This window comes from Sorex fumeus, unplaced genomic scaffold, assembly GCF_029834395.1.
Source record: "Sorex fumeus unplaced genomic scaffold, SorFum_2.1 ptg000024l, whole genome shotgun sequence".
In the NCBI taxonomy this organism is placed as follows: Eukaryota; Metazoa; Chordata; class Mammalia; order Eulipotyphla; family Soricidae; genus Sorex; species Sorex fumeus.
In genome coordinates, this window is record NW_026606081.1 from 40,708,879 (window position 1) to 40,720,156 (window position 11,278).

The 11,278-nt window shown below is 37.7% G+C and overlaps 1 pseudogene; it reads right to left on the bottom strand.

The window, feature by feature from the left end:
- Window positions 1–6,570: 6,570 nt before the first annotated feature.
- Window positions 6,571–7,441, bottom strand: LOC130023367 (60S ribosomal protein L5-like; annotated as a pseudogene).
- Between the last annotated feature and the right edge of the window lie 3,837 nt (window positions 7,442–11,278).

The window sequence follows — 11,278 nt, forward strand, 5'->3', positions numbered from 1 at the left end:
ACTAAATATTTTAAATGTTTTTTATATTTAGTTACTACCAAGAGTAAAAGCAATGAACAAAAATGAGAAATTCTTTAAGCATTTGACATGTATATAATTTAAATTGATTTTATTGTCTTTAATAATGTAATTGTTTTCGTTTGATTTTCTTGAATTTCTCTGTGATGACATATTCTGTCACTGTCCTCCCCTTGTTTATCGATTTGCTTGAGCGGGCCCAGTAATCTCCATGATGCAACTCATGTTATTGTCTTTGGCATATTAAATACATCGTGAGTAGCTTGCCAGGCTTTGCCGTGCAGGTGAGATACTCTTGGTAGCTGGCCAGGCTTTTTAAGAGGGGCGGAGGAATCAAACCCGGGTCAGCCAGGTTGGCTGTGTGTAAGGCAAAGCCCCTACCCACTGGGTTATCACTTCAGCCCTATGACATATTAAATTGCATATAATATATGCACACATGTATACATAATCCTTTTTATCCTGTTTTCCTTTACATATGAATAAGCAGAAAAAGATATATTTATTAAATATTCTTTTTCCGTTTTCTTAAGTGCCTATAAACGTGCACAGGACTCACCATACCCCTCACCAAAAAGATCTTTCTACCTATTCTCTACCTAGTGTCTCACTGATGCATAATGATTAACTCTCTCAAGTCGATAAACTATTTGATAAACCAGACAGAAAGAACTGAGATCAGGCAGTTTGTCTTCTGAATACAGTTTTGCCACCTTTGACAAATGCAAGTACCTGGATTTTCTCCATTTCTGTTTCTCAAGGATATGTATATGGCCAAGTTCTCTGAGGACTTAATGCCATTCTGCTTAGCAGTTGGAACCAAGGGGTAGCACAACAACTCACAATTGAACACAAAAACCAACAGTAGATAGATTTAATCTCAAAATTGTTTTGTTGTTTGTTTGTTTGGGGGCTACCCTCAGCTTTGCTCAAGCTGCTGCCTGCCTAGAGCATTGAGGTTACACCTGATTATACTCAAGGGACCAGCAACTGAACCCAGGATTTCCATATGCAAAGCCCGTGCTCCAAACCTTGGTGTAATCTATCAGCCAGACACCATTCCTGAAAATCCTTAAAGTACCAAGAAATTTCATAACTTTCTTCCTGGTATCCTAGCTCATCATCTTTTTAGCCTTTCTTTATCCTTCAAACTGGCCAGATATCTTGAGTATTTTTTGCTCTGTATTGATAAGGCATTTGGTTTTCATCTTATTCCAAACAAATTGATCACATGTTGGCTGCCGACATCTTACTACCACAAAGGTGCTTTTTTTTTTTTAAAAAAAAAAGAAGGGTATGTTCTTCTTTAAAGAAGATTCTGATGTTAGTTGTAAAGTCATAATTTTCTTCTCCTCGATTGCACACAACTTATTCTATAGTTGTGACATTCCTTCTAATCTTTATGTGATACATTTTACAAGCATAACTGGAAATCTCTAATTTAATATAATCATTGCTTAAATTTTGATTGGCTAAGGACAAGAAAAAATCTTGACTAGTAGGGACAGTAGAGGACAGATCTTGTTTTTTTCTCTTCTGTAGCTTTATTGAATTATCACTGACAAATAAAACTGCAATGTATTTAAAGTATACATGATGATTTGATATCTATGACATACACATTTCACAAAACATTGTGAAATGATCCTCACAATCAAGAGGTGATCAAATAAAACATTTTTATGTTTAGAATAATTAAGATGTACATTTGTAGAAAATCTAAAGTATACAATATATTATTAACCATGGTCACTATGTTGTACATCAATGAAGTCTCCTGAATTTACTAATTTTACAAATGAATTATTTTATTCTTTAGCAAACCAGTGCCAATTTATGCAGGGAAAACACTTTACTATTCGCAGTTTCTATGCGTTTAACTTATTCTCTTCATATGGAAGTGAGATAATATAATATTTGTCTTTCTGTACCTAATTTATTTCACTTAGAATGGTAAAGGTAAAGGTAAAGGCCCTCCCGTTGATCGTCGATTTGCTCGAGCGGGCCCAGTAACGTCTCCATTGGAGACTGTTGTTACTGTGTCTGGCATATCGAATACTCTCGGTAGCTTGCCTGGCTCTCCGAGAGGGGCGGAGGAATCGAACTCGGGTCGGCCATGTTGGCCGCTTGTAAGGCGAACGCCCTACCCGCTGTGCTATCGCTCCAGCCCCACTTAGAATGATATCCTCTAATTTCATTAATCTTGATGCAAATAGCAAAAATTTCTCTTTTTAAAAAGTTAAATAATATCCTGATATAAAAATGTCTTTCACTTTATATGGTACATTTTCTTTACTATTCATCCATTGATGGATGTGTATGCTGTTGCCATATTCAAACTAATGCAATAATGCTAGAGTGGATGTGGCTGTGCAGATAACTTTTTGAGCTATTCATTTCAGTTCACTTAGATGTGGGATTGATCACATACAAAATAATGAAACTTTTAATTATTTGAGAAAAAATTATGGGTGAAGATTAAATGAACCACTCTAAGTTACACCAAACTATTTAATCCACTTTTAATTTTTAGCTCATGCTAACTAATTAATCCTGTCTGTATTTAAATTTTTGATATTTTTTTCATGAAAATTTGAATTCAATTTGGTTTACAGAGATATTAAATATAATTATTTTTATTATGTTTACTAAGTCTTTTGGCACCCTCTTGAATTTTGCCATCAAAGCTAGTGTCTCACCAGCCTAATATTAATCCTGGCTTTCTCCATTGATCACTTGACCACTTGACTTCCCGTTAATCATCGATTTGCTCGAGCAGGCGCCAGTAGAGTCTCCTTTTGTCCCTGTCGCATGCTAGTGTAGCCCAGTGGTGTCCGTTCTAGGAACATGAAGAGCCTCAAACCCATCGTTCATGACCTTGATGAAGAAGTCGGACCATCTGGTAGGTGGGCGGCCACGTGGTCTTTTGACATCCCATTGAATCCAGTCGGTAACAGCTCTAGTCCGGCGGTCATCTTTAAATCTCATTACGTGTCCAGCCCATCTGATTTTTGACGCCTTGGCAAACGAGACAGCATCCTTGACTCTTGATCCTCGACGGAGGTCAGAACTCCAGATTCTTTCTCTCATTTGAGTGAAACGTGATACTCCAAGCATAGCTCTTTCAATTTCTCTTTGGGAGACCAGAATAGCGTTCTCATCCTGTTTGCACAGGGCACAGGTCTCTGAGGCTTATGTTAATGCAGGAAGAACAGTGGAATCAAAGAGATGTGCCTGGAGCTGGAGGTTCTTCGTCCTCTTAGCTATTTCTTCAATGCTTTTGAAGGCATTCCAAGCCACTCTCTTCCTCCTGCGCAACTCAGGTTACAGGTCATTCGTCATGTTGACTTCTCGACCTAGGTACACATGACTGTTGCATTCGAAGATGGCCATTCCGTTGAGAGCGAATGGAGCGTCAGGAATGAGGCTGTTTCTCATAAATATTGTCTTTGTAAGATTTGGCTGTAGTCCGACTTTTCCACACTCACGGTCGAAGTTAGCCAGCATTTGTGCCGCTTGGCTAATGTTTGGTGTTATTAGAACAATGTCATCAGCAAAGCGGAGGTGGTGTAGTTGCCTACCATCTATCTTCACTCCCATTCCTTCCCATTCCAGTCATCGCATGATGTTCTCGAGGGTGGCACTGAAGAGTTTTGGTGAAATGGTATCACCCTGCCGAACTCCAATCTTGACATCAATGATTACTTCTTTGTAGAATGGTGAGATCCTGGTAGTGAATGGGCTTTCCCCATTAATTATAATTTTCTGAACAACCTAAAAAGAAAGCAAAATTAAACCATAATACCTAAAATGGGAAAGAGAGCAAGTGAGCAAGAGAGAGAGAGAGAGAGAGAGAGAGAGAGAGAGAGAGAGAGAGGAGAGAAATGCCTACTATAGAGACAGGCTGGGTGGGGCGTATTTGGGGGTGGGTGAGAAGGAAATTGTGGACATTGGTGCTAGTAAATTACACAGGTGGAGGGATGGGTATTGGAACATTGTATGACTGAAACTCAATCATGAACAGCTTTGTAATAATAACAACAACCTCTAGTAATAATAATAATAAATATAAATATAATAATAATAACCTCTATTTCAAGGTGATTCAATAGAATAAAAAATTAAAAACAACAGAACAAAAAAGAAAGCAAAATTATAGCAGAAGTTTTAGCATGTCCTTTGTTTTATATATATGCATATATATAAAAATTAAATTGTTTTTCACTTTCCCTCAGGAAACTAAAATATCTTGCCAGGGATTTTTAAATTATCTTCAGACCACTTTTAAGTGCTCTTAGATAAAAATTGAATGTGATCCACTTCCTGATTTATTTGTCCTTTTTTAAGGGAAAGGAGCAGTGCTTATTGACCAACAAAGTGAGTATCTACTCATTTTCTTTTCTTTTTTATTACTTTTTTCATTTTCAAAGTTTTCCTCTGTTGCACATTTTGAAAATTTTCCTCTGTTAGAGTCTATTTGAGAAATTTTTTGAAATCTTAATAACTTAGTATGTAATCTATTTTCAAAAATTTAAACTGAGGCATTTTTTAGTTTTCAAAAATCATCGTTCCCACAAGAATTTTCTACTATCTTATGTAAATGAGGACACAGTTGCTCTTGAAACAATGCTGAAAAAGTGCTTGGAGATCAGTAGACAGTTATTATAGTGCAGAGTGTGACAAGTAAGGAGGAGGAAATTGTGAGTCATTTTTTGGGGGGAGGCAATCCATTGGACGAATCATTTAAAATGTTTCTATTTACATGCCTTCTTCTGGATTTGAGGATAAAATGCCTATGAATCCATTACCATGATGCTATTGGAGATTGGAGCACCAAATCTAAGAAAAAGGCAATAGAAAGATTGTAGATGGAGCCAGGGCCTGGCTGAGGTCCAAAGTTATGAAATTTGGGGACTCTATTCTTCTGTACTCAAGTCAAGCATCTAGAATAAGAAGAGAGGCTTTTAGTCCAAACAGGTCAAGACCAAATATTTTTGTTGACTCTATGCACCCCATAATTGCAGTGTACGAGACGGCCATTATGGCAGGCAGCCCAGCTTCACTCATGCAGTTCTTGGTTCACCTCCAAGTGACCATTGGTGAACAGGGTCTCCTCACTGTGTTATTAATTAACCCTGGCAGACCTTCAACGTTTTCATTACCTTGGCAGAAAGTGGGCTTTTCCTTCAGTGTGCTGTGCTAACATCTGAGGCTACACTTATCTTCATGCCAGCACTCACCAAAGTCATGAAAATCCTCACATTTAACCCTGTTGCTGATGTTGCAATCAGCTTGGAAACAGTGAGACCTCATCCAGGTGTCCTTTGTTTTCTCTAAAAAATGCACAGCATGTCCAAGAGTTCACTTTCTGTCCTGTAATAATTATCAGAGTCCCTGTTTCAGTTATCAGATTTATTTGAGGATAGAAAAGTCAAAGTGTGTGTCATAATATCACCCTAAAAACCTAGATTTGTTACCTGTAATTTATATTGGGTCAACAAGTGAGAATTCCAGACTATCAAAATGGAATGTCCCAACCCCTTCCATAAACAACATAATCTTCTCTGTGGTATCCTCAGAACACCTTGTCATTAATACTCTGCCTGAGTCCTTTCTTTTTGAATTAAATCACCGTGAGATACAGTTAAAAGCTTTCATTATTGGGTTTTAGTGACACAATGTTCCAACACATGTCCCTCCACCGTACATTTCCCACCACCAATTTCCACCATATCCCTTCCATTTACACACTCCCCACCCTCAGGCTGAATCCTTTTTTTTCCTTAAATTTTTATTAGTGAAACACCATGAGGTACACTTGTAGACTTACATATTTTTGTGCTTGTATTTCAGCTATACAGTGATCGAACACCCATCCCTCCACCAGTGCCCATTCTCCACCACCACCAGTCCTAGTATCCCTCCCATCCCCCTTCCCCCATCCCACCCTACCACTGTGGCAGGGCATTCCCTTTTGTTATCTCTCTCCCGTTGAGTGCTGTGGTTTGTGAGACATTGAGTGGTAATCTTGTTCAGACTATAGTCTACTCTCATCATGAATCTCCCATCCCGAGAGGAACCTCCCAACACCCTTTATTTGGTGCTCCCCACTCTATCCGAGCTGCCCCCTCCCCCATCCTGTGAGGCTGTCCTCAAAGCCATGGAGCAATCCTCCTGGTACTTATCTTGGCTATTCTTGGGTGTTAGTCTCCTATTTTGTTACTTTATGTTCCCCAGATGAATGCAATCTTTCTATGTCTATCCCTCTCTTTTCGTCTCATTTCACTTAGTGAATCCTTTTTTTTTAAAAAAAAATACACAGGGATCTTGATTACTTTTTAGTATAGACTATTTTACATTCGGGAAAGCAATATGGCTCAAAGACAAAACAGAAGCATTTGAATCGTGTAACTCTGTAAAACTTGAAGTTCTTATTTTGCATTCATATTGTACATGGGTAAGGAACTTACCTTCTCGCTTTTTTATTTTTGGCTACATCAATAGGTTCATTAGTCTTTGAAAAACTTCTCCATAAAAAATCACGGTTTGATTTTAGATCTCAGCAGCCCGCTCCAGAACTCTTAGTAAATTTGCTTTTTTTTTCCTTGACTACCTGATTTTTCTTCTGGGTGAGAGACATTTTGAGACTGTTCCACCTCTTCTCTTTAACTTCTGCCTTAGATTTTTTTCTCCTAGACAGGATTGTTCTGCATAGCCAAATGAGCTTTCTTCTTTATCTTCTCCATCATGTCTAGAGTTATGTTGTTCTTTAGATATTGAGAAAACTGTTTCTTGTAAGCTTCTTCATCTTCTACCATTAGTTAATGTACATATTCTTCAATGTTCTGCTCCATAATGTGTTTCTGATATACTTCAGCATTAGGTTCCTTATTTTCTGAGTCACAGCCAGGTAATTGTTTGGTACTATGAGGACTAGACAAGCTCCATTCATAGCTCCTTTCAGGACACCCAAAACTTCTTTTCCAGTAATAGTTCTGGAAAATACTGGTAAATAGCAGGTAAAGGCACCATCTTTTCCACCTATGCTTTCCATGTTATGTTCATCCAGTGACCTCCACTTGGGCTTTATCAATCTTGTCCATGCCAACTCTATTGAGAAGCCTGCAGGCAATAGACTAGTACAATACGCTGAGGCATAACTTTTTTTCCCCTTCCCAGCCTGCCTCTATGGCAGCAGTATATGCTGCACAAACTATCATATTTCCTTCTATACAAGTTAAAGCAATCTGGAAAATGATGTCTCGGTTAGTTATGCAGACTACTATTCTTTATGTTGGTGTATTTATTTTTATCTTGGATTACTAAATGTTTCCAAACATAGCAATTGGTTTTGCCACCTTCCAAATTTCACTTGGTATTTCTTGAAGTATGCTTTATTTTTCACCACTGTTACAAACTCCATCCTGACACAAACCTATAGCACCTTATTATTTTTGAAGCAATTTAAATACACATATTCCAAAAAATAAATATATATTTCAAAGCTTTATTTCAATCATTAACTATTGTAAGGTGATATATATTATGCTTTATTCTTGGCTAATTGAAGACACTAGACTGAGGTTACGTTTCCCTATCATGTACAAATTGCTACCCTTTGAGTTATGTTTGCATTTGATAATAGGCAGCAAGTGCTTTGACCTTTATTTCATTTCTTTATCATAAATATTCAATGGTGATCAGTACATCTAGATGCTTCACAGATTTATACTAACTGTATTTTTTCTGGTATGTAGTTCTGTTCTACTCTTGAGACATTCCTGCCCTTTTATGAAGTTCTACTGGCTTGCCCATGGATGCTTTTGCTTTTCCTGAAATACCAGCATGCCCTACCACTGTACTACCAAAGCCCAATTCTCTAGGATGAAGGCAAAATACACTTACTGAGGTGATGTCTCAGAAGCTGTGGTAACGGGTGCAAATTACACCCATTAATAATGAGCAGTAATAAAAGCTGAAACTCCTCCAAATAATTGTTATGAAATGTACTGAGGAAAACTGAGTGCTTTACAGGGCATTTTCTACTGGAATCTTTTAACCGAATGCCCAGCTTGGAGACCATAAGCTCCTAAATGGTTTTACCTGTTTTCTTGACCTACTGTCATGTCATTGGGATCATCTTATTATTCCCAGAGCAACAGTAGAAGAATGTCACCTGTTTCAAAGTCAGTTTTCTCTTTTGACTCTGAAACTTAAAAAAACTTCTTTTTTGTTCTGGGAGCCAAGTGATGGTACATACAGCAGGTAGAAGCTTTCCTTAAATGTAGCTTTCCTGGGTTTTCCTCCCGGCATCCACATGGTTCCTTAAACACTTCCTGAAGGGATTACTGAGTGCAGAGCCAGAAGTGAGCCCTGAGCAGTGTTGGGTGTAGCCCCAGAATAAAAAGAAAAAAGATTTTTTTCCCCACCTTCAGCTCTTCAGTTGTGCTGAATCCAGGAAGACAAATGATGGGAATTTGTGAAACACTTCTTATGGCCCCCATTGTAAAATACAGTCAAACCATAAACTTTATAGTAACATAGTAATTGAATGTCAATTTTTTTTATCCAAATAAGTTTTCCATCAGCAGCAGGTGGGTAAAAGCCTATTTTTCTCATAATTTTATTATACATATTAGTCACATGTTGAATCTAAGCCACAAGATGACAGGATTAGTAATGGCTTGGAGAGATGACTACATCAGAAGGACCGAACACTGAAGGATAGGATTACTACTCCAATATAAGACTTCCCAAAAGCTGACTTTCCTCTTCCATGAGAAGAAACAGCAAAACACAGTTGAATATAGACATGAAACAGTTTTCACCAGATTCTGAATCTACTGGTACTTTGAACTTACAACCTAGACTCTAGAACTGTGAGAAATCAATTGGCGTTGGTTTAAATAAGCTTTTGGTAGTTTTGTGTCACAGAGTTTTAAACAGAATAGGGAAGAAAAATATACATGCATAGTGTAAAGGCACACAATCATAAATGCAAATAAGAAAATCTAAGTCAAAAATAGAAATAAGCATTCCTTTAAACTGCTATAAATAATAAGGTGAATACCTCTTATGATATATGTATTCTTTTGCTTTCAAAGGAATTAGCAACTGCTATGAAAATAGTCAACTTTTAGACTGGAGAGAATAACTAATTGGGTTCGTTTACCTGAAAAATAATTTTAGGGCCCAGAGAGATAGTACAGAGGGGAAGGTGCTTGCCTTGCACACAGCTGCTGACCTGGGTTTTCTTCCCAGTACCCCATAAGATCCCCTGAGTCTGACCAGGAGTGATCCCTTAGTGTAAAGTCTGGAGCAAGCCCTGAGCACAGTTGGGTGTGGCACCCAATTTAAAAAAAGATTATTATCTTAATACTTGAAATACAGAATGTTTCTCATGAAAGCAAATGCTGCTTGAAACTCAACAATTGAATTTTTAAATTCTTGTCTCATCAACTTGAGAAGACAAAAACTTTGTTACACAAGAATATTGCTCCACCAATAAATTTTTGCCATAAAAATAAATGTTTCAACTGTAGACCAATTGTAATTACAAGAAATGGTTACCAGGCTTACCACACAAATAAGGACAAAGGTGAAAGATAAAATTGAACTTTCAGTGATGAAATTAAAATAGTAAACACATCTGTAGATTTTGACGATATTTTCCTAAACCTTAGAATATCATGTCCAATGTAATTCGTTAAAAGAGATAATTAAGTTGTTATATATTTAAACTGATTGGCACACATTGGGTGTTTAGTAATATCCATTTCTCATTATAATTTGGGAATCTTTTCCTTCAGTTATACAAAATTATTCTAAAGTTTTTGTTTGTGGCTTCTAATTCTGTGCTTTGGGAAGTTTCATACCCTTTTCAATGGCAACTCTAAGATTGGGGTTTTACAGTAGAAAAAGCACAGATATAACCTTGTATCTCAGTGAATGTTGAAGCATAAAATGTGCAGAAAATCACACGCACAAATCTATTTTCTGGGCTTGAGATGAAGAATTGGATGTTTTTATATGCCATTTTTTCTTGGTTTGGAAAGGAAAAGGCATTTTAATAGTCAAGTTGTCCATGCATCTAAGGGGTCCATGGCACCACTCACCCCATAGCACTGCTGATTTTGATCCTTGTGAACTGTTGAACACCTCTAGGAGGGGCCTCTCAGACATTTCCTACTATTTTCAATGCATCTAGCTAGAAAATAGCCTAAAGGAATTAGTAGATTGTTATAGACAGTACAAAATTTAATGAAAGTCTGCTTGAATAATATGGGTGGACTTAGACGGTCATCAATTGAGCCAAGGTGACTAAACAGCAGATCTTATACAAGAGATTTTTAAACACTTGTTTACATGCTTAATTCTTTATTTTTGAAGGTCTTTGGGCCACACCTGGAAGTGCTCAGGGTTACTCCTGACTCTGCCTTCAGGGATCACTCATGGTGGGCTCGGGGGACCATATGGGATACCAGGGGATCGAACCTGGGTTGGCTGCGTTGCAAGGCAATTGTCCTACCACTGTACTATCTCTTGGACTTCAATGTATTTAATTCTTAACAGTGCCAGTGTAACGTCTAATGCACATGGGTGGTGATAAAGGAAGTAACAGTATGTACCAAAACTATAACTTAGTTAAAAAAATTATGGAGGCAGAAGTAAGAGGAAATGACTTGGAAACTACCAGGATATAGACATGTGGGGGAGGGTCAAAGGCACTCCATTAGAAGGGTGGACAGTGTCTTTCTACAACAGTACCAGAAAAATCAAACACTAGTGTAACCACATAACATAAACTATAAATGGAAAAGAAAAAGAAAAGATGAAATAATGCAATTTACCTTTACATAGATGGATCTGCATGATGAGTGAAGTCGGAAAGAAGGTGAGAGACAGACACAGAATGATTGCTCTCATATGTGGGATATAAAGAAATATCATCAGGGAAAACTATAGCAAATAATAACAGAACCTGAGAACTCTTATATGTAACTGAACTTTCCAAGGACTGGTGGTGTGATGGAGAGAGGGGAATCTGAGACAATGGTCAAGGGAAGCAGACACTCTGGTGTAGGGTGTGGTGCTGGTACATTGTGCGCAAGGAACTCTGTCATTAATAGTATTATAAATCACAGTGCTTCAAATAAAAACTACAAAGAGACACAGAGACTGGCCTATATCCACAAGAACAAAAACAACCGGTGCTGGTGCAGATATGGCAAGAAAGGGACCCTCCTTCACTGCTGCTGGT